Source organism: Ursus maritimus, unplaced genomic scaffold, assembly GCF_017311325.1.
Source record: "Ursus maritimus isolate PB19 unplaced genomic scaffold, ASM1731132v1 scaffold_3, whole genome shotgun sequence".
Lineage (NCBI taxonomy): Eukaryota > Metazoa > Chordata > Mammalia > Carnivora > Ursidae > Ursus > Ursus maritimus.
In genome coordinates, this window is record NW_024425563.1 from 49,598,073 (window position 1) to 49,619,850 (window position 21,778).

General features: G+C 45.2%; 1 protein-coding gene across 8 annotated transcripts in view; it reads left to right on the forward strand.

The window, feature by feature from the left end:
* OSBPL3 (oxysterol binding protein like 3) overlaps positions 1–21,778 on the forward strand; it is a 176,579-nt gene that overhangs the window by 65,351 nt on the left and 89,450 nt on the right. The window lies entirely within an intron of this gene.

Genomic DNA, 21,778 nt, shown 5'->3' on the forward strand with positions numbered 1-21,778 from the left:
TTTTTTTTTTTTTAAAGATTTTATTTATTTATGTGACAGAGAGACAGCCAGCGAGAGAGGCAACACAGCAGGGGAGTGAGAGAGGAAGAAGCAGGCTCCCAGCGGAGGAGCCTGATGTGGGGCTCGATCCCGGAACGCCGGGATCACGCCCTGAGCCGAAGGCAGACGCCTTAACGACTGAGCCACCCAGGCGCCCCCTATCTCACGTGTTTAGACCTGTCTTTTCTCTGCCATCATAAAGTCATATTAGAAATGTTGCTCTGAAGTGGCCATGAGTCCCGTTTCAGGTTGAACCTGTCTATTCTTGTATAAAAGGCATGGATTTGGAATCAGGCATATGACAGAAGTTTGACCACTAGCTCTGTCTTGGTTTTTTAACTGTAGAATGAAGCTTAAAACCTAAGTCAGGGGCGCCTAGGTGGCACAGCGGTTAAGCGTCTGCCTTCGGCTCAGGGCGTGATCCTGGCGTGCTGGGATCGAGCCCCACATCAGGCTCCTCTGCTATGAGCCTGCTTCTTCCTCTCCCACTCCCCCTGCTTGTGTTCCCTCTCTCGCTGGCTGTCTCTATCTCTGTCAAATAAATAAATAAAAAATCTTAAAAAAAAAAAAACCTAAGTCAAAGGATAATTTTGAGAATTAAAGAACGTAACATATGTAAAAGCATCTAGCATGGTGTCTGGGAAATGACAGGTACAGAATATCTCTTGCCTTACCCATACCCTTCTCACAGATGCCAGAAAAGTTCCTTTGAGCCTTATAAGATCATTTTAAATTCTTCCTTAAAATCAGCCTTCTTCAATTTAGAAGCTGTTTTCCCCGGAGTTATCATATAGATTAGTATTACTGAGTTTTCTAGTCTATTCTATAGTATTGTGTGTGGTGCAGTGTTTCAGACTTTGCTCACTCCTTTATCCCTACTATCTAGAGTTGTCCCTGACCAATAGTAAGTGATCAATAAACCTTTGTTAAGTAAATACTAAATGTCATCCCATTTTCTTGTTGACTTGGGTGGGAGTATGTGCAAAATGCTTGAGCTGTGTTTTTAAGTAAGCCTGCATGACAGTTGTGTGAGTACTTAATTTCTGAGATAATTCCCGCAAGATTTCTTTTAGGATTTTGTCCAGTTAATCAAGAGTGCCTGTCTCTGGAGTGCTACTTCTTTTCTCCAAATGATACTTTACTTCCCATTCAAATGTTTCCTCTTTGGGGCAATCTCAGACTGAGGTAGAAAAGATTGAGTCTGAGTATAAACTTTAGAAAGCAAGAGGGGAACGAGAGTGGGGAAGTTGGGTTTGGGGGAAGATATGTGATAATGAGAGACCAGGGAGGGCTTTTAGGGGACTATTGGGTCAAACAGGGAAGCATGTTCCCAGTTTCTGAAACTTGCTTTTGGTTTTTATGTGATTATCATGGTTTCTCGTGGTTTCTCTAGACCACGTCTAGACATGATACTGTAAGCAAAGAGTATCTAAGTGTTATTTACTGGCTGTTGTGAGCCTAATTTATAACCAGGAAGTGGTGCCTGTGCATGTTAAGCTACTAGCTACATGATGGATAAACCAACCTTTAAAGGTAAGAGTTCAAATAATTTCATGAACTCAGGATAATTGAATTTTAAACCTAGACAGGATTGTCAGACTAAAGGACTATTGTTAAGTGTCACCTCAAAGAAGACATTCCATGGTCATGTAGGTTTGGAATGGGTTCAACAAAATTAACAGATTTGGCATGTGTTTTAACTGCAGGACTTCTCAGAGCCTTTAATGTGCCAACATGTATTATACTGTGTCTTCAATAGGGAAAGTGGGAGCAGTAATCCCCAAGGTGACTGGTGTGTGGAGACTCCTGTTTCACTGCCACAGAGAACCCTGTGTGACTGAGGTTATTTAGCAGAGCACATTTTTTTTAAAAACACGATTTTATTTATTTATTTATTTGTCAGAGGGAGAAAGAGAGAGAGAGCATGCATAAGCAGGGGGAGCAGCAGGCAGAGGGAGAAGCAGGCTCCCTGCTAAGCAAGGAGCCTGATGCAGGACTTGATCCCAGGACTCTGGGATCATGACCTGAGCCTAAGGCAGATGCTTAACTGCCTGAGCCACCCAGGTGTCCCTAGCAGAGCATATTTTGAATAATTATGATATAGGATAGCAGCTTAATTTTTCAGAGATGAACTCTGATTTTTTAATCTTTTTGAGTTGCTGTTTCCAGGAAGTCATGACTGCTGGCACATAGAAGCTGGTTGTGCCTCTCTGTTGTGCTACTAAGAGACCTGTCCAAAACTAGGAGCTAAATCAAACTCCTGAAATGCCATGTATATGTATGTATAACTTACAAGATCCTTTATCTTCCAAGAGCTCCATATTTATTTATTTTTAATCTGTTAGGTGTATAGCTTGGTTTATGTAGCGCCTAATAATCCCTGATCTACTGAATTTGTAAAATTTGATTCCTGCCGCTTTTGCTCTGGCACGTACTCCTTAGGATAAAGGTCAGGAAGAGGCAAGAAAAGGAGGACCCTTACAAAACAAGGGCACTGACTTCTGTGGAATAAACAAAGCCGGGACAGCTACCGTGTGCTGAGTTGTCAGATCCGCGTGTTATGTCCGGAATGCATTCCTGGAGTTCTGGGCTAGAGCGGACTATAGACGGCTCCCAGGGGGCATAGCGGCTACTCCATTCCCCTCAGAGTTCTTCCACCTTCCCTCCCTCCCCCAAGCACTCCTTGCTTCCAGGTCTGATAGGGTTTATTTCTTTAACTGTCTTTAAAAGAGAGGGGGTGCAGGGTGGGGGTAGAGTGGAGAGCGAGAGTCGGCAGGGGACTTAGTGGTAGAGCTGCCTTCACTTCTGGTAAGTCGGATGGGTCGGTGTGTCACCGCTGTGCTGGAACAACAGCGCACATGGGAGTAGTTTCCATTCACACCTCTAGTCTACAGACCCGAGCCCCGCGGCCGGGCTTACCTGCGTTCGTGGCGGTGGCCGCCTTACCCTGCTTGACACCTGCTTGAGCCTAACGTGTTTCCAACCACGAAGACAAAAGCCAGAAAGAAAGAAGGATCAGAGAATGCAGAGGACCTGCTGAGGTACTTGAGTCAGAATCTGAGGTTGGGGAGGTTGGGGAAATAAGCGAAGCATGGATCAGGTGACCGTTTGAGGAAAATGGACCGTTCGAGTCGGAAAAGTAATTGCTTTTTCATTTATTATATTAGTGATATGTGTTCCTTACGTTTAAAAATCAAGCAAAACAAAAAAAGTTCAAAGGAGAAATTATTATTATTATTATTGTTATTATTTTTAAAGATTTTATTTATTTATTTGACAGAGAGAGAGACAGCCAGAGAGAGAGGGAACACAAGCAGGGGGAGTGGGAGAGGAAGAAGCAGGCTTCCTGCAGAGGAGCCTGACATGGGGCTTGATCCCAGAACCCTGGGATCACGCCCTGAGCCGAAGGCAGACGCTTAACGACTGAGCCACCCAGGCACCCCAGGATTTATACTTTTAACCCTCACTAACTATAATTGCCGTGGTTATTCCCCGACTGCTTCAGTCATAATCAAGGCCCTGTTAACCCTTGGTCTTTCTCCATGGCTTGGCATTCTTGGTCATTTAATATTTGGGGGGCTTCATTGTCATTAAGATTTTTTGGAAAAGGGCTTTTGGATGCCATGTTTCTGAGTCGTTTTCTCTTTGGAAGCTGTTGCCTCTTGCCTCTTGCCTTTATTTTTGAAAGACAACCTTGCCGTTGCCACATTGTCTTCTAAAGAGGTGCCAGTTGATAGTCTACTAGCAATTTATGAGAACGCCTGTCATGAACTGGGCACTTTTAGGAATTTTAGGCAAGCAGACATTGGTTCAGGCAAGCAGAAGAGGTTATTATCCTGGGCAGTGGCTGAAATATAAGTTGGTAAATCAGATATCAGATTATGGAAACACTTGAATATTGGGAGACTGGGACACTGGCTGTTTTCTTGGTAAACTCATTTCCTTGCCAAATTTACAACTTTCCTGCAGGCCAAATGATAGTTACTGAGCAGCTTTGTGGAGCTGTTTCTAGGACTTTGGAAATTTTGCAGGAACCCTCTTAAACGGCTTCTCACTTTCCCTCCCCGCACTCTGTGAAAAGACGCCTGACTGGTCGAGAGTGGATTTTGTTGCATTCTGAAGACAGTAGAAAGTGGTAAATATTGTCATCTGCCAAAAAAATCGACATCTGATAATTCTGTGAGCTAACATCTTTTTGTGCCAGAATAATAATCTTTGCCTATCACCTCTATTGTCTTAAAACTAAGCAGCCATTATAAGCCATTCCTAAATGACACATGACCTTTCCGCATCTTTTTGTAATGTTACTAGTGAATTATGAATTGGAGGATCTGATCCCTTTAAAGAAGCTCATCTCCATACTGACATAGTTTGAGGTACCTGTTAGTTTAGGTTGGGCTTATTACTAAAATTCCCCACTGACCTGATGTAGAAAGCTACGAGCTTGTCTCTCCCTTTAATTCATTCTCAATCAGTGGAGGGGATGGGAAAGAAAATTACCCAGATGAGTTACTATATTTAAATTTTGGCCATCATCCTTTATGGTGACGCAGTTATACGCCAGCCATTGACTTTTTTCTAGTTGGTGGGGGTGAGGACACACCTGAAAGATTGTCCCGAAGGCATTCTCACTTTGTGCCAAAGGAAAGCTGGGAGGAAATCAGGGCTTTAGAATGGCATGGTAAAGCAGTGTTGTCTAATATGGCAGCTACCAGGCACGTGGGACTATGTACATTTAAATTATTTAAAGTTAAATAAAATTTAAAATTCAGTTTCTTAGTTGCACTGGCCACATTTCGAGTGCTCAGCAGCCACCACGTGTGGTGAAGAGGCCTTGGTGTCAGACAGCATTGCAAATTCTATTGGCTAACTCCGGTTTTTATGCTTATCATGATGTCATGATTACCCAGGGCTCATTACAGCCCAAATGAGTTGGTCTCCTGGCTTCTTTCCCTCCTTCCCTCTGCTTTCAATCATTCTTCTGCTCCAACTCAGACAATGAGGCACTGCTCTCCTTACTGTCTTGTTGGCACCCTCTGGTCTCTGAGCACAGATAGTCCCTGGGAACCCTGTGTGTGGCCGATCTTTGCAGGGTAGGGTCAACTAGACAATGGTCTGGCCAAGGCCCAAGAGCTAGTCAGTGTTCTTACTAAAGGATTCAGTGGAGCTTAGGATTTTGACTCTTTTTTTTTTTTTTTTAAAGATTTACCCATTAGAGAGAGAAAGGGAAGGAGGAAGAAGGGGCAGAGGGAGAGGGAGGGAAAGTCTTAAGCAGATTCCCCCCTGAGCGCAGAGCCCAATGTGGGACTCAATCCCATGACCTGGAGACCACGGATCTGAGCCAAAACCATGAGTCGGACGCTCAACCGACTGAGCCACCCAGGCGCCACTTGGCTCTTTAATTTAACAACAAAACTGCTCTTTAGAAATATTTAAATGTATCTGCTTAGGACTTTTCCTTCAGTTCCCTCTTCGTTTCTGGATGTGTGTTCTTAATGGAGAGTACGTCCTGGTTTCCGTCCTAGTTGTACTCCCATGACTGACCCTGTGACCTCCATAGGAATTTCTCTGTGCCTCATTTGCAAGCTGAGAACTCACTCCCAGCCACAGCGTAAGCAACTGATAAATGCCAAGTGGTGAGTGAGAAATTCTGTGGTTTGTGCTAAAAGGTATGTTTAATGGGTTCTTAAGGGTTTGTTTGTCTTCTCATCTTTCCCGTGTTCTAGATTCCGTTGTCCCGTTTTTCTATGACTACCAGGTACATACCCACCTTGATCAGCTAATTGACCCATCTGCTCTACTGTGGGCTTCATATATGTGACTTTCAAGGGAAGGTCTGGGTTTGTTGACCAAGGAGCCCACTTCCAAGTCTGACTTACACGACAGGAGCGGGATGCTCTGGTAGGAGGAGCCTGCTGGCCTGAGCGTCAGATGAAGGGGACATTACTGCTGATTGAGTTGCCTGTTTGACCCGGCGTGTTCTCGTGCTTACCACCTGGGTGGGGGGCTCTGGTAAGGATTCCTGCCTCGTGTTGCAGTTACGTGATGCTGTGTAACAAACAACCCCACAACTTGGGGGGTTAAGACATTAACATTTTATTTAGCTCTCAAATCTGCGATGCAAACAGGATTTGGGGGGGAAGGCTGGAGTCTGCTCCACTCAGTGTCAGCTGGGATGGTGAGAAGGTGGGTGGCAGGAACCTCAGAAGACTTACTCACGTCTGAGAGTTAGTGGTGGCTGTCGGCTGATGTCGGGGTGTGGCCTCAGTTCTTTTCAAAATGAGCCTTTCCAAGTGTTCCCTCCACCTTGCTGAGTTGGGGCTTCCTTGCATCGTGATGGCTAAGTTGAAGACTGAGCATCCCGAGAGAGACACAGCATTGGGTGGAAGCTGTGTTACCGCTTCTAACGTAGCTTTGGAAGTCACACAGTGGGGTCACTTTGGGCATAATGACAAGCTCACTCAGGTTCACAGGAAGGAATCATATAGACCCCAATAACCAGTGGAGAGCATCTGGGGATGAGATGTATATTGGTGTCGTCATCTTCAAAAAATATGTCTTCCACACCGGTAATGATGAATCAGAATTGGCATCAGCTCTCCCTAAGCCATAAATAAGCCTTGAGATCTGACCTGTGTCTAGAAACTGGGGCACGTCTCCCTTTCAGGAGAGGGTCGTCATTGCTCTGTGCCAGAGTGGCTCTGCCTTGGGTATGAGGGTGGGGGTTGCCATTTGCATAGCACTGGGACTTCCTTGATGAGGGATGCTATCTGAATACAAAATAGGGTATTGAAAGCCCTTCAGTATGCTCACCTCCCTGACTCAGCCTAGGTCTGCAGTGAATGCACACCACTGGGAATTCAGAGTGAAGAGCAGCGTTCTGGCTGCTGACCATCATTTTTAAAATTAATTTGATGGAATCCAGCTAGAGTTTTGATACATTATTTACATCTCACATTCTGACTTCGGTTTTCTTGTAATTTCTGTTACTTATTACTTTGATAGCGCTCTCAGAAGATACAAGCTTCTCAACAGGATCCATCCAGACTTACATTTTTACATTTGATAAATGGGGATAGTTGAGAATATTTTTCTATTTCTAGATTAAAATAGCTTCTAATAGAAATCTAGTAGCTTAGTGTAAGGGGGTCATCCATTTGATAAATAACCTGCCACATGCCAGGTTCTGTGCCTGTTGTAGGCAATTTTAAAAACACAACCAAAAAAGAATAAGACACAGCCTTCAAATTGCTTCTGATGTGTATACTACTGGAGAGAAAAAATAACCATGGCATCGTTGGCATCAATTACAGAAGTACGTTTTTCTTCCCTTTTTAGCTCTAGTCTCCTGATATCCACCCCAGTTTTTAAGTTCTCTTCTCTCCGCCTTTTCCATCCAATTCTTCTTATAATTTTGTCCCGCTTGCACCGTTTAGAAGTCTTGTGTTCATTTTCTTGCAACAGTCCTTCCCCTAGGAGTGAGTAAAACTGCCTGTATCGCTTGCTCTTCCCACCTACATACACTAAATTAGGGAATTCTCGCTTTCTTTCGAGCCTTTTATAACGCCTTGTTTCTGATTGCCCCTGCAATTCTGGAAGGGCACCCCAAGCTGTATCTTGAGAAATTCGTTTGATAGATTTTTTTTTTTTCAGTGTAGATTCTTGTCCTTCGGTTATTTTTAGTTAGACGCCCAAAGGAACTTCAAGTGTGCACATCTGATACCTTAGCCACTGGCTATTTAGTTTCTTGTTATTTGAGAAGGTTCAGGTCCGTCTCATGGAGCATTGTTCGTGTTTACATTTAGCTTCCTGTTTACATTTCTGAAAAGATAATTAGTAGATTTTTACAGAAGATAGAGAAGCTTTTAAAATTTGCATTCCTATGTTACAGTGACTCGGTTGATCGCCTTTTTAGATAAGTACTGAAATGCAGCCTGTGGTTGCCACTTGTTAAAGCTCTACCCTGCTTCCGCCAGCAGTTGTCAGTTAAGGATGGATAACAACACCCACTGATAAAATTCAAACCACAAGATGTTATTTTAAGTTCTTGGGTGGCGCGCTCTCTTCTTACCCTTTAAACTGCGAAGTCACATCCTGCTTTGCATTTTAATTTGTTACAAATTAGATGCAGTAGATGTAGGTCTGGCGTTAGATACTAAAATGAAATTTAATGCCAAAATAAAAAGAGGTAGTCCTGTGGAGTAAATCTTGCTATCATTCCTGGATGCCAGATTTCGGGCAGTGGTTCTCAACCCTCACGGTGCATCAGAATCACCTGGGGAGCTCTTCCAGTGCCTTTCCCCGGGGCCCGGGCCTCACCCTGGAGCATCTGGATGAATGGGTTTAGAGTGGGGCCAGACTGGTATTTTGTAGAAGCTCCCCAGGGTGATCCTGTTCTGTAGCCAGGTGCCCTCATGCAATATTTCTCAAGCCTGGCTGCATGATGGGATCACCCCGGGGAGCTTCTCCCCACAGGGCACCTCTTTCAAGCTTTTGCTCTCAACTCCAGCCCCATTGAGCTCTTCCCTGTGACTGCCCACAACCCGGACTAGATACCCCACTGTGAACTGGGTTCTGGCTTGTTTCATCCACACGCTGCCTATCTCCTTGACCAGAGTTTTCCTCCCTGCATTAAGCTTGGTGGCTTAGTTTCCATCCTTTAGGGGTTAGCACTGGATGCCTAGTAGGTACTTTATAGATGTATATTGACTTCCATGTTCATCAGTGCAACCATTCTCCTTTGGCTTCTTGCATTTTCATTAGCACTTTCTTAGCCCACGTTTATCCGTTAAGTGTTTCTTCCTCTTGAGAGACGGCAGGGCAAGTCAGAATGGCTTAACAGCAGGAGGAGGAACCCAGCCCGGTGCTGGTTTTGCGGTTCAGGCCTGGAGCTATTGACCTGTGGACTCCTCCTTCTCCAATCAGAACACGGTCATCCTGTTCTCAAGTGGCTCTCGGGACCACGTGGGTGGCAAATGCAACACGAGTGGGGCTGTCCTGCTGGAGAAAGAGAACATGCTTAGAGGAACGGATCTCCACAGAAAGCCTACTGAAGAATATGGGATTGTTGCAAGAGAATATGCCCCTAGAACTGGAAAACAGTAACTTTCTGTACTTGTCGAACCACGAGGATTCTCACTGCCGGTGTTTCAGGGGCTCTGGTTTCTGGCCCAGGAAGCTGACCAGGGAAGGGGCGGTAGACCCCCTCTTGTGGAAGCGTACAGAGGTTACCAGGATTCCTAATTTTAAGTCATGATGCTTTCTTAGAGCATATATTATTGGCAGTACAGCTCCGTAACTGACAGACCCCCAAATTAAGTGGTTTTAACAAGATTGAAGTTTATTTCTCTCGTGTAACTGTCTGGTTATTCCTGACCTGGACAGTAACACTACTCTCTTCAGCCAATGGCTTTCATTTCTGGATCCACTTGTCACCGTCTCTCAGCCCTCAGGAAAAGACAGAGAACATGTGCCCGTCTCTTGTTAGCACAGCGTCTACTGCACCTCACTGGCAGAACTTCGTCCTACTCCCCTCCCCCATGGAGCTGCAAGGATGGCTGGAAATGTAGCTTCTAATGAGATCACCTTGTGTCCACCTACAACTTGAGTGTTCTCTTATAAAAGAAAGGGAGAATGGATATTGGTGAACCGTAAGCCAAGGGATGTGTAATAATCTGCCAAAATATAAGATCTACCAACTACCACCCCTGTTCATTGGTTTGGTTAAAAGTACATTGAACTGTCAAAGGGAACCTCGAATGTTTTTCTTGTGCTACAAAGTCATGGTAGGACACTGAAGGTCTCCAGCAGACCGTGTCGTGTCTCTACCTTTCAGGGGAAGGGAGCCAGGAGTTGGAAGAGGATGTGGAAGGTGGTCAAATAACCATAGCATAGGTGGTGCTGACAAATGGGTTTGGTTTGCAGGGCAGCCTCTTGCCCTCTTCGCAAACAAGCATGTTTGGCAAGAAATTCACCAACCCGGTCAAAAGAGTTGAACTGAAGTTTAACGGGAAGGAAGAAACATTAAGACCTGATTGGATGGAGGACAGTAGGCATGGCGAAGGTAAGAGTGATAACAAAGGAGAACTTTAGTAATTTACGAGGACACCTCTTAAGCAGGGTGGGTATGTATCATCTGCCATTGTGCAGCCTATGAGGACAAAGCAAAGTAGACACGAAACATGAAAACTTGGACATAGATAGGATCGTCTGATCATCTCACCGAGAAGGTGAGAATGGTTCTCGTGGCTAAAATATGATTCTAGAAGGACAGATTTTGCTTTAAAGAAGCAGAACTGTGAAAATCCAGACCTTAAGGGTGAAATGCTGGATAAGGGGGGGAAAAAGCCACAGAAAGGCTGTTGCAGTAGGATCAATATTTTGGATTGCTAGGTAGAGATTATGAACGATGCTTTCTCCCCAGAGACTATAAATGTAGGGTGGCAGCCACACGTGCAGATAAAAGCACCGTAAGTCTCCTTCTGCTAATTTCTGATAAACTCTTGGCTTGTTTTGGTGATCATTTAATTTTTAAGACTGAGAAAATAATGCAAAGATTGACATCTCTGGATTTCTTTCTGATCCAAGAAAGAAGCACTGGCCAGTGATGTAAAGTGACGGGAACCAGGAGGGGAAATCCCTAAAGAAATGTGCTTTGGGCATAGCCATATACTCTAGAAACATTTCAACAGTTGGGACCAAAGAGAGACATGATCTCTCTCGGGGTCAAAGACAGAATGGTAAGGAGACCTCAAAAAGAAGGGGTAGCTAAAATGCTCTGAAACTCCTATCAGTCTGGCTCAATGATCACAATTATTGTTATTATTGCTACCAGTCTTCGTAAGTTTACTTTCCCACAGAATGTAAAGATGAGGGAAATGCAGTCCCCCAGTTAGATGTAGACCTCACGTGTGGTGGTCAGTGTATGAAGAGTGAGTCAGTTACAGGAAACAGAAGACAGACTTTCAGAGAGCACAGAAGGAAAGCAGGGCTTTGAAAGAGGCATAAAACTGGGGGTGGAGGTGGTTTCAGAAAAGGTTTAATGGAGAAGATGACATTTGAAGTGCTCTTTGGAGGGTGGAGGACATTTCCACAGATGGAGGAGAGAACGTGGGTTCCAGGGTGCTTCAGAGAGAGAGACTAGCAAGGGTCAGTGCAGAGTGGGGTAATTGCAGGTGTATCCTGTCCCCTAGAATTTAGGGTGTGTGATGTGAGCTTTTGGAGATGAGGTGTGAGTAATAAGAGCTGAGGTACAATGGAGTGATGTCTGCTGGGTACTGTGTTGAGCGCTTTCCATGAATTATTTCAGTCCGTTTTCACAAAAGCTTAATACTATCATTCACTCTCTTTTTGGATGATTCATGACTCAGAAGTTGAATAACACACGGTGAGTGGTAGGTAGAGCCGGAGTCCAAAGCAGGCTAAATTTAACTGAAATGGGAAGGGCTTAGGCTTTTTAACCTAGTTCTATAACCAGGGGGAATTTTGAGCTGAGGAGAGATACTGGAATCTTTTGGGGAAGGTAAGTTGGGTAAGGAAAAGTAAGATAGTGTGAAGTGACGGGGGAGAGCCTCAGTGAGGGTCTAGGGTGGACTGGTACTTGTGGGAAGGGAAGAAGGAAAACTAGTCGGGGGTGCTGAAGTAAGTGTCAGGTCAGAGCTGGATCCTGTGGTATTGAGAGATCTGGGGGAGGGGGATCAGGGTGGACCAGGAGACAGTGGGTGTCTTGGAGTCGGGGAACTCAGCCCAGGTGTCAGCATGAGGGAGTGATGAGTTTGCTCTTGACGGGAGCAGTAGGCTTCATGTTCCAGTGATAAATCCGGGCTGTGATCTGGAGGAGGGTAAAGATCGTAGAATGGGTAGACAGCTGCCTTACGAAAGTCAGGGGAATGGGTGAGGTGATCAAGAGTTAAAGCTCATAGAAAAAAGTGGATGAAGGACAAAACTTTAGTAAATGCCTATGTGCCTGGGAGAGAAAAAGAGGAGCCAGCAAGCCACACATGGAAGAGGGACGAATTAAGCGTGTTACACATGCTAGAATAAAGTCTGCAGAACTCATATCAGGAATGAGCTGAGGCTTTCAAAAAATGTTGAAAAGCTATGAAACAGCTTTTCAAACATATATCCAGAGCCAGATGAACAAATGAAAGTAAGCTTCTGGGTGTGGAAACTTTCCCTTCAGAAAACATCAGGAGTGGAAAGAATTATTCCAAGTCCACATTTTTTTTCTCTAAATCTATTTTCTAAAGGAGAAGTACTAACTGAAAAGAATTGAATACATGCAAGAGAAGAGGAAGTTGAAAGCCAATACAGGGGAAGAGATAGGAAACATGTACCTAGCTCTGTGAAATGGGTTCTGGGTGTCCATTTAGACCGAAACACACCAGGGGACTGAGTTACTTCAGTCTTCACAGAGCCCCTGAGAGTGAACTGTGTGGGATGAAAGAGAATGCGATGGGTTTCAGAAGCCTAACAATGGGTAGATGCTGTCAAGATGATTAGAGAAAGGACATTTCTGCAAACTCTAGAGCAGGGGTTCTCAATCCTGGCTGTGCTTTGGAATCTACTGGGGCGCTTTTACCAAACTATTGCTGCCCACGTCTTACCCCTACATTTCCGATGAAAGGGCTATGAGGACATCATAGCACCCCTTAGAACGTTCCGACAGGCACCCAGGGGTAAGAGTCACAGCTGCATACTGATGAGTTCTGTCCATCCACTGCAGAATTCTTTAATGCAGGATTACTAATCAGGTGAACAGTTTACATTCAGAAAAGGAGTTGGTTGGGTTTACTTAAGACAGCCTGGATTATTCTAGTTTCCCCTTGTGGTTAGGTTACTGGATTGTAAAAATGAATCAAGAATTAAAAACATCACACATAAGAGTAGATCTTATTGCTACCAGTTGACACCTGAGGATTGGGTTGTCCTCAGCTCAGGAACTTGTTCTGGGAGACCTAGGATGGAGTGATGGGTGAGATCTAAACCCTGGGGACCACCAGGTGGGAGAATGGTAGGAATATGGTTCTGCTGAGGAGGACGCAGCCTGATGCAGTCGTGCCAGCAGCAAAAGCCACTCTCCTGAGGGAATTCGGCAGTTAGGGGCCAGGGGGCGGGGGTGCAGATAAGTGCCAAGAGTGGAGCCCATGTGACTGGGAGTAGGGGCTCTGCTTGGAGGCAAAGCTCTGGGCATCAGGGTGGCCAGTGGTATTGCCGGACAAGAGCGTTTTTGGGTAGCAAGCTCCTTTCCCATTTTTTAAGTAGGGTGTCAGACATCTCTAAGTGTGTTTGAAGTATTCGCTGAAGTATCTATCTTGTAATATCCTTGGGAACAGGGTGGGAAACTAAGGTCTGAGTCAAAAGCTTCTCTCCTGGTAAAGGATAGGATTCATCTGGGTGTATGACATGGAATTTTCATAATAATCATTTGGACAAAAATTAATTATCAATTTGGAAATTACCTCTGCCTCCTTCCCCATATCTTTGTGCAAGCACTTTGTCCTAGAAGGCCGGCCGGCTTGGAATCATCCATCTGCACACCCAGAAAGACTAGTGTGAGCAACCTCGGCCACTAGGCTCTCCCCCAATTGTCCTGCCCTTTTCCTTTCTTCACCAACCTTTGCTAGGCTACTTTCCAATTCTGTGAGCTAGAGGTTATTATTTGCGTGTCTGTCCCTCCCTCCCCTCTCACCTGTTCTGAGCATCTCTGAGGCTTTTGGATGGTCAGGCTGAGGCTGGGGCTCCCCCACAAGATAACATGGGGGCATCCTTGGGAGCCGAGGAGAAAACTGCCCACTATCAGCATATCTTGCCAACAGCAGCTCGTATCACTTTCTAGCTAAAAAACAAAACAAAACAAAACCCCATTTTTTAATTTAAATGTTGTCTTATTTCACAAAGTATTTGAAGTGGTTCCCAAGAAAACACACATTATCCAGGCAAATAGGTGGGCAGCTGAGAGAATTAGAACACAGTGACAGTAAGGTAAGTCAGGCACACAGAAATGCTCGTCTTCACCCTGGTGGTCCTCTGTCCATCCGGGCACCCCAAACAAAGACGGCTATGTTCTCATATATAAATTCCCAGACTCCAAAAGCTGAGAACATGCCAGTCATTTAGGAGTGGCGCTCTGATCCTGAGACCTGGCTACATTCTTCATAAAGGTCCTTAAAAGAAACCCTTGTGCACGTGGGTATGGCCATTTTGAGGGCAATTCGGAATACCCAGCAAAACTAGAACTAGTTCTACCTTAAGATACAGTCATTGGGCTTCTTTTAGAAAATCATATGCAGCCTCACAAGGAGCAGACCCTGCAGCTCTGTTTTTAAGAGCAAAGAATCAGAGACAACCTAAAGGAAGAATAAGTTAAACAAGGTATAGTCCTACCACGAAACTATGTGACACGAATGAACTAGACTGTGTGTGTAATGACTGTAATCAGCCAGCTGCAGAAAGAAATGTATGATCCTGTTTATTGGGCGCAAGTTTTTAAAAGCCAGAAAAATAGTAGATATAGAATATTATATAAATAAGGATGGAGACCTATTAATGCTGGGTGGTAGGAACATGGATATTTGTAAATATCCTTTGTATTTTTCTGATTCCAAGAGAAAAGCAGGTGCTGTGATGTTGTGCACGGGGGTGACCGCAGTACCATGCCCTGGCTAGCTCATGGAGAGATGACTACCCTGTCACCTTCCGTAGGCTTTTGTATGCATTAACTCCGCTAATCACCTCAACAACCCCTTTGGGGAGAGCCTTTCATTATTTCCATTTGTCACATGGAACACGGAGGATCTAGAGAGGCTAAAAATTTGCTGAAAGCCACTTAGTAAGGCTGGCTTTGGACCCAGGCAGTTTGAAGCCAGAGCTCATGGCCTTAATTATTACACTACTCTATAAAACTTCCCAATATCATCGGGTGGGTTGGTTAGTTTTGTGTATATGATCTCTCTCATTGTAGGCGAAGGGCACGATCAGAGGGCAGTGCCGGCAAGGCAGTTCTTCAGAGGCGAGAACAGTGCAGTTTGACCGGCTTCTCCAGCTGATGATCTGGCTGAAGCTACGTGCACACATTATGTTACCTTCATAGGGGCGCCTGGGTGGCTCCGCCGGTTAAGCGTCTGCCTTCGGCTCAGGTCATGGTCCCAGGGTCCTGGGATCGAGTCCTGCATCAGGCTCCCTGCTCTGAGGGGAGTCTGCTTCTCCCTCTCCCTCTACCTGCTGTTCCCTCTGCTTGTGCTCTCTGTCAAATAAACAAAATCTTTTAAAAAACTGTGTCACCTTTTTAGATCCTTACTGATGCCTCTCAACCCTGGATCCGCATCAGAATCACCTGTGGGGGTTTTAGGGATTTCAGAGCCTGGCCCCACCCCAAATCCCACCATACTAGAGCATGGGTAGGGCCTGGTCATCAGCATACACATAATTCTAATGTGTAGTCGGAGTTGAGATCACTGCTCTGCAGAGTCTGGACGGTACAACATTCAAGGTTATGCTGTTTGGCCAGAGCCTCCCGGGTAGATATTTTGTGTTGAGGATCAAGGACAGATCCGCATGTGGTGGCTCCTGTGATGGGACTGCAGTTAATGTCTCATGAGATGAAGGCTCCTAATCAGGAAAAGCGAAGGCATGGACCTCCACCGACCCCGCCCAGTCGACGCGGGTCTTTGCAGGATAGGATCTGTCTGTCCCACTCTCTTAGTTTTCTGGAGGGTTGAGAAACTTTGCTGTGGTGCGTAAGCCTGGGAGTGGGGACTGGAAACACATGGATCTGGTATTTGCCATCCCCGGCTTAAAGGAATAGTTAGGCAACAGGACAGAATCTTCCTCAGAGGAGAGCTCAGGGTCTCTTCCAGTCCCTGACACATATATACCAGAAGCCTCAAGATTCCATGGGGAGAAGACTATGAACCTAGAGCAGTGGTTCTTAAACTTGTATATCAGAATCACCTAGAGAACATACTAAAAACAGGTTGCCCCACCCACCCTCAGCTCCTGCTCTGCAGGTCTTCGGTAGGGTCTGAGAACTTGCATTTCTAGCAAGCATTTCTGTGAAGGTGATGTTGTTGCTGCTGGCCTGAGGACTACTTTTTGAAAAGCACAGGCCTAGGATAATAAAAGAGAGTTTTGTCTTCCTATCTACTCTGCTCCGTGACAGATGCACAGATAGAAGCCCTGGCTCAGGGTAAGATAAGGGTTAAGAACTACTGGCTCCATCATGCACAAAATCCCGTGGGGAATGTGTCACATGTCCAGGCTATCAGGCCCATCCCCTGCTACTCTGATTCAATCCATCTAAAGAGGAGCTTTCCAAAACCTGGATTTTAAACAAGAATCCAGGAGACTTTGAAGAAGGTGGATCTGGACACTTCGAGAAATTGGGCATGACTGTACAGTTAGGGGGATTACTGTGGGTTGGCAAATTTGAACCCAGAAATGCGAATGAAGGGATAAATTACCATCAGGCTATGGAGAGGATTTCAGTGCCCTCGTGCTCTTCTCAGTAAACCTTCCAGTGTAATTTGTTAGATGAGGACAGAATTTGCATGCCTAGGCAATCTGTGAATGCTTCCACAAAGGAAAAGCCAGCCAAGACCACTGAATGGCAACTGGTCCCCAGAAATGTCTTCGACAGACTGGAATCAGGGGTCAAAACTAATGTGAAGAACTACAATAACAAAAAAAGAATAGACAATCTTGAATTTCAGCTAAAGGAAGGAAAGGAGTCCTGTTCGAGAGAAAAGCCCAGCTTCTCCACAGTTCCTACCATATCGGAGTCCTAGAGAACGGTAAGGACAGCGAGTGCCAGAAAGAGGTGTGGGTGTCCCCAAAGCTCAGACAAACATGGTTACGGTGGCAGTGTGTATGTGGCCGGGGGGTGAGTGCTCCCCTCCCTCCTGCTCTAGCCAGACCACACCTGGAGCTTGTCTCCAGATCTGGGCACCGTTTTCGGGGAAGCACGGACAAATTGAAGTGTAATCAGAGCTGGGTGGCTGTGAGCACAGGGTCACATAAGATACGGCTGTTCGGTCTGGAGGAGAAAAGATTTGCTGGGTGGGATGGGGGAGTGGTGGTGGTTCCAGTGCAGGCGTTGATGAAAAAGAAATTGTTACTCTTGCCCTCTGTCATGACAGTGTCTGCTAGTGGCTGACTAGGGATGCTGGGTGGCTGTGTCTGCTAGTGAGACAGATTTCAACTCTAAATGAAAACCCGTCTAGAACAGACTTCTTTGGAGATGAGTTTGGCTGTAAGCCTCGGTACTCAGCCCCCAGGAACAGTCAGCAGTGTCTCTGGATCAAGCCAGACATTCAGGTAGTTAAAGCAGACTGGTCGACATGACACACAGAGGTCCAGATCAGCTATTTGAGGGCATTGTGGTTAGAACTTGCTTCCAGAAACCTCTGATCAATTTATGCATCTTAGCGCCAAATGACCAAAGCCCTCCTGTTGATCATGTAACATCTTGGAAATCAAGGTGTTTCAGCGGGCATCATTTCTAAAAAGATGCTCATCCGGGATTTGAATCCTTTTCTTTTACGAAAAAAGACTGAAAAACCAGAAATGGATATTCCATTATGAATTTTTTTTTGGTGTTAATTTGAGACATAAGTCTTCTATATATTTTACTGGGAAATTTTAAATTAACTGGAACTATATGCCATCTGGTGTTCATGCGAGTTGTTTTCAAGGTTGGAAGGAGAACCTGTTTGTCAGCCAAACATGACCAAGTGTGTGAGCGCAGACTGCCAGGCCTGATAGGATAATAAATAGCTGTGTTATATGCCACTGTTTCAAACCCACTCGTTAATGTTACGTTGCTTTCTTGGACAACCAATGGTGATGAATAATGTGGCTTTTATCTTTTTGCATTTATGTCGTATTCAAAGTAAGCATGCTACTTCGATGGTTGAAAAATCTGTTCACACTTATGTTACAGATTTGGGGAAATGTTAATAAGTTTTAAAATTCTGTGGAGTCCTTGTTTGTTTTTGGTTGCAAGAAGAATATAAGGTCTTATTTGGTGCTGCGTATGCCACCTCCAGGAAGCCAGGAGAGGAAGAAAGGGAACTAATGTCTGTTGAGTGTCTATTCTCTCCACACCAGACACCTTGTCCTCATTTTCCATTTAAACCTCACGATGCCCCATTTCCTACATAGAAACCGTAAAGATAGCAGAGGTTACTACATCTGTCAAGGTGCACCGAGTTTGCAATAAATTCAAACTTAGGTCTGCCTCCTTCCGAGTCACATACATCTTGGTCTGTACATCTCCTTTGCATCTTTTCCCAAACTCTGTATTCTTTTTTAAGTGAAAATGACCAAAATAAATCTTAAGATCCGTCTTTGTGGCCACAATGCGTGGCAGTGCCTTGATCATTGGTTCTTGCCCATTCTTGGTAGAAACCAGAGTTCTCTTTCCCCTGCTGGACGCCCCACGCTTGCGTGTCTCATGCAGTGGACTTTTAGTTGGAGTATCATTTTCACCTGGGCCTGACCCATCAGCTTCCAAGGTGAGTAGCAATGGTGAGAGAGGACCTAGCTCACTTCATAAGCACAGAAGGGCATTTTTTATTTTTTTAAAGATTGTATTTATTTATTTGACAAAGAGAGAGAGCAGGGGAGCAGCAGAGGGAGAGGGAGAAGTGGACTCCCTGCTGAGCAGGAGCCCGATGCGGGGCTCGATCCCAGGACCCCGGGATCATGACCTGAGCCAAGGGCAAATGCTTAATCGACTGAGCCACCCAGGCATCCCCAGGAAGGGCATTTCTGAATTGACGTAAGTGCATTGAGCTTCTCATACCTGTTGGTTTTGGCTACCAGGTGGTTCATTGACATGAAAGTGGGTCCCACATTGAATTCTGTCGTGCATCGAACACTTGTATTACGTAGAAGGCACTAGAGCAGTCCTATAGCCTGTTCCTGTGAGTTTGGGAAGTCCCAGCTGTCTGTCTATCGGGACAGACAGGCACTCGCCAGACAGGTTTACTTGGGGGCAGGTAGCACAGCATTCGGCAGGAGGATTGGGCCCCCCTACCCGTGAGATCAATGGCCAAGGGAGGGAGGAACCTTCTGAGGAGGCTGTAAGTGTTCTATTTCTTGATCTGGGTGGTGATTATTTCAGTATTTGCAAATGTAAAATTTCACAGAGCTGTCTGTGTGCTTAAGATTTGTTCACTTTACTATATGGAAGTTATGGCTCAGTACAAAAGAAAATAAGGGTGGAAATAAATTATTGTCCTTAAGTTGTTCACAGCAGGGAAAATATTATATTTTATACAAACCCCTTGAGTTAGAGATTTTCCATGGAACAGTCACTGGGAGGGGAGAAAGTGCCACGGCCCTTTCATAGCTATCCTCATTACCCATATACCCCTGAATCAGTGGTCCTGGCCCTTCCCCATTTTACTAGGTCAGCACTGTGAAGTCAGAGAGTTGGAGTAGGAGACACCAACCTTCTGTGTGACTCCTCTTTGTTAAGGTCCTCTGTCTTGGGACTTCTGTCAGGGTCTTCCCTCTGAGGACCCACAGGCCAGCCCTTAGGGTCCCCTACGCTGACACAGTAACTGCCTCATTCCCCACGACCACCTTCCTCCCGGGACACCTTAGTCTCGGGCCTCTGTTGCCTTCATGCTCTGTTCTACCCTTTTTAAGTATTTCCTTTTCCCAGAATTTGACCTCTTTTGCCCTTTAAGCTGTAAATGAACTGCATTTTAACTAATGATTTGAACTGCATTTCTGATGAGTCTAGGCTGCAAGTTTCTGGGGGATGAAACCAGATCTATTTCCCTAGGTGATAATCCCAGACTCACTCAGGGATAGATGTGGGGGAGGCTGGAGTCCCACCCTTTCCCGTCCCTGGAGGAGAAAAAGAGTCACCGTGGTTCTTGCAGAGGCCTCACCGAGCCGACTTAAATGATGTGGGATTCGGCCTGCTCCCAGCCCTGGCCCTGGCAGCTCTTTCCTCCAAGGTGAAATCTGGCAGAGCTAAGCGATAAAAATGACCCTTTCTCTCAGTTGCCTCTGGGACAGGGTTGTTGTGTTTCTAGTTTGGCAGTTTCAAGAATTTCTGTCACTCTTTATTGCCTGAGTATTCCTTTCCGCTCCTTCTGCACTTGCAGCAGACCACTCCTTGTCCCGCGCCCTCCCTGTCAGAGCCTCAGCTTTCAAAACCATGACAAAAACACTGGCGCCTCGCACACAGAAGCAGAAGCGCTTTGTTGGTATTCCTGATCCACTGTGGGATCGGTTGTCATGGCAACGGCTGCCCCCACACACAGTTCATCATTTGGGGTTCCCGTCATGTTTTCTTTTCTCTCTCTTTCTTCAACAGCAACAGCCAACGTGCTATTAAACCGACTATTAATATATCCGTACAGCCTTCCCTGGCAGTTTTGAACTTGACCGCATTGGCTTCTAACTTTGGGTCCAATTAGTCACGCCCCACAAGCGAAGCTAACTTTGCGAAGAGGCTGGTGTTGGTTTGGTTTCAGTCTTGGTTATTGTTGGATCCGATATGTATGAATGCAGAGATTCAGGGAGCTTCTATGAACGCAACATGCGAATTGGGTTCTTTGGCGACACTACCTTAATTTTATTTTCTGACATGATGTTTCTCATTGTCTTGGTTTTAGTTAATGGCTTTAGCATACTCATTTTTTTTTGTTTGTTTTTATTGAAATTCCAGTTAACATACCGTGTAATATTAGTTTCCGGTGTGCAATATAGTGATTCAACACTTCCATACAACACCCGGGGCTCATTAGCATACTCATTTTTAAAGAACTAAGTGTTAATGAAAGGCATAGGAAATTGAGTACTTAATAATTAACCGAAGGTTTAAAATAATATCTAACTAGCTGGGTCCCTAATAACATGCTTCTTTTAAAATTAAGACTATGTGAACACTAAGAACCAAATAAATTGGATATATATATATTTTTTGTTGTTAACACACTTGGGAAAGTCACAGAGTTTATTTGAACTTAGTGTGTCAAATAAAAGGCTGGCCTTCTGAAGCCAAAACCAAACATGTTAGTCACCCTTCACTCAGGGCTGTGGATGAAGGCAGTGGTTGACCCGTAAGAGCTGCGGTGGCAGCTGGAAGCTCAGCTGCTTGTAAGCCGTGTCCCTGCCTCTGCCCTGGTCAGTTCCCTTCCCCACCATAGACACTTCCCCATCTTCTGGATTTGTACTGTGCTGTGGGAGGGAATGGGGCAGGGTCTCTGTAAAGCTGGCTTATGATGTGCTCCCTCCTGAGTCTTTCTAGGCAGCTGCTCAGATCTTCTGGATCTTAGAGTTGGGCAACAGCTGTTATCACCAGACCCGGCTATTAAAGCGTGCTTGTTTTCAGCACCAAGGTGAAAGGCCTGGCATCTAGCCTGAATTCGGTCTCTTGCCAGCTGCGTGATTGGGCAAGTTACCTAACTTCTCAGAGACTCCGTTGTTTCCTCTGTAAAAGAGAGATAATCTCCTCCCATCAGACTGTTGATTAAATGAGATCATGTGTATGGGAAACTCTTACTATAGGGGTTGGCAGAAGGTAGTGTGGACTCAAAGATGATTATTGTTTCAGTTACTAGGATACTAGAGATGATGTGGGAGATTCTGTTTTCCTTCATAGTTTTGTCCCACTGTGTAATAGTGTTTTTAGAAGATGTCTCCAAAACCTTTGTTAGAACAAATCTTCCACCCTATCCCTCAAAAAACCAGTTTTTTAAAATTATAGTAAAATACATAT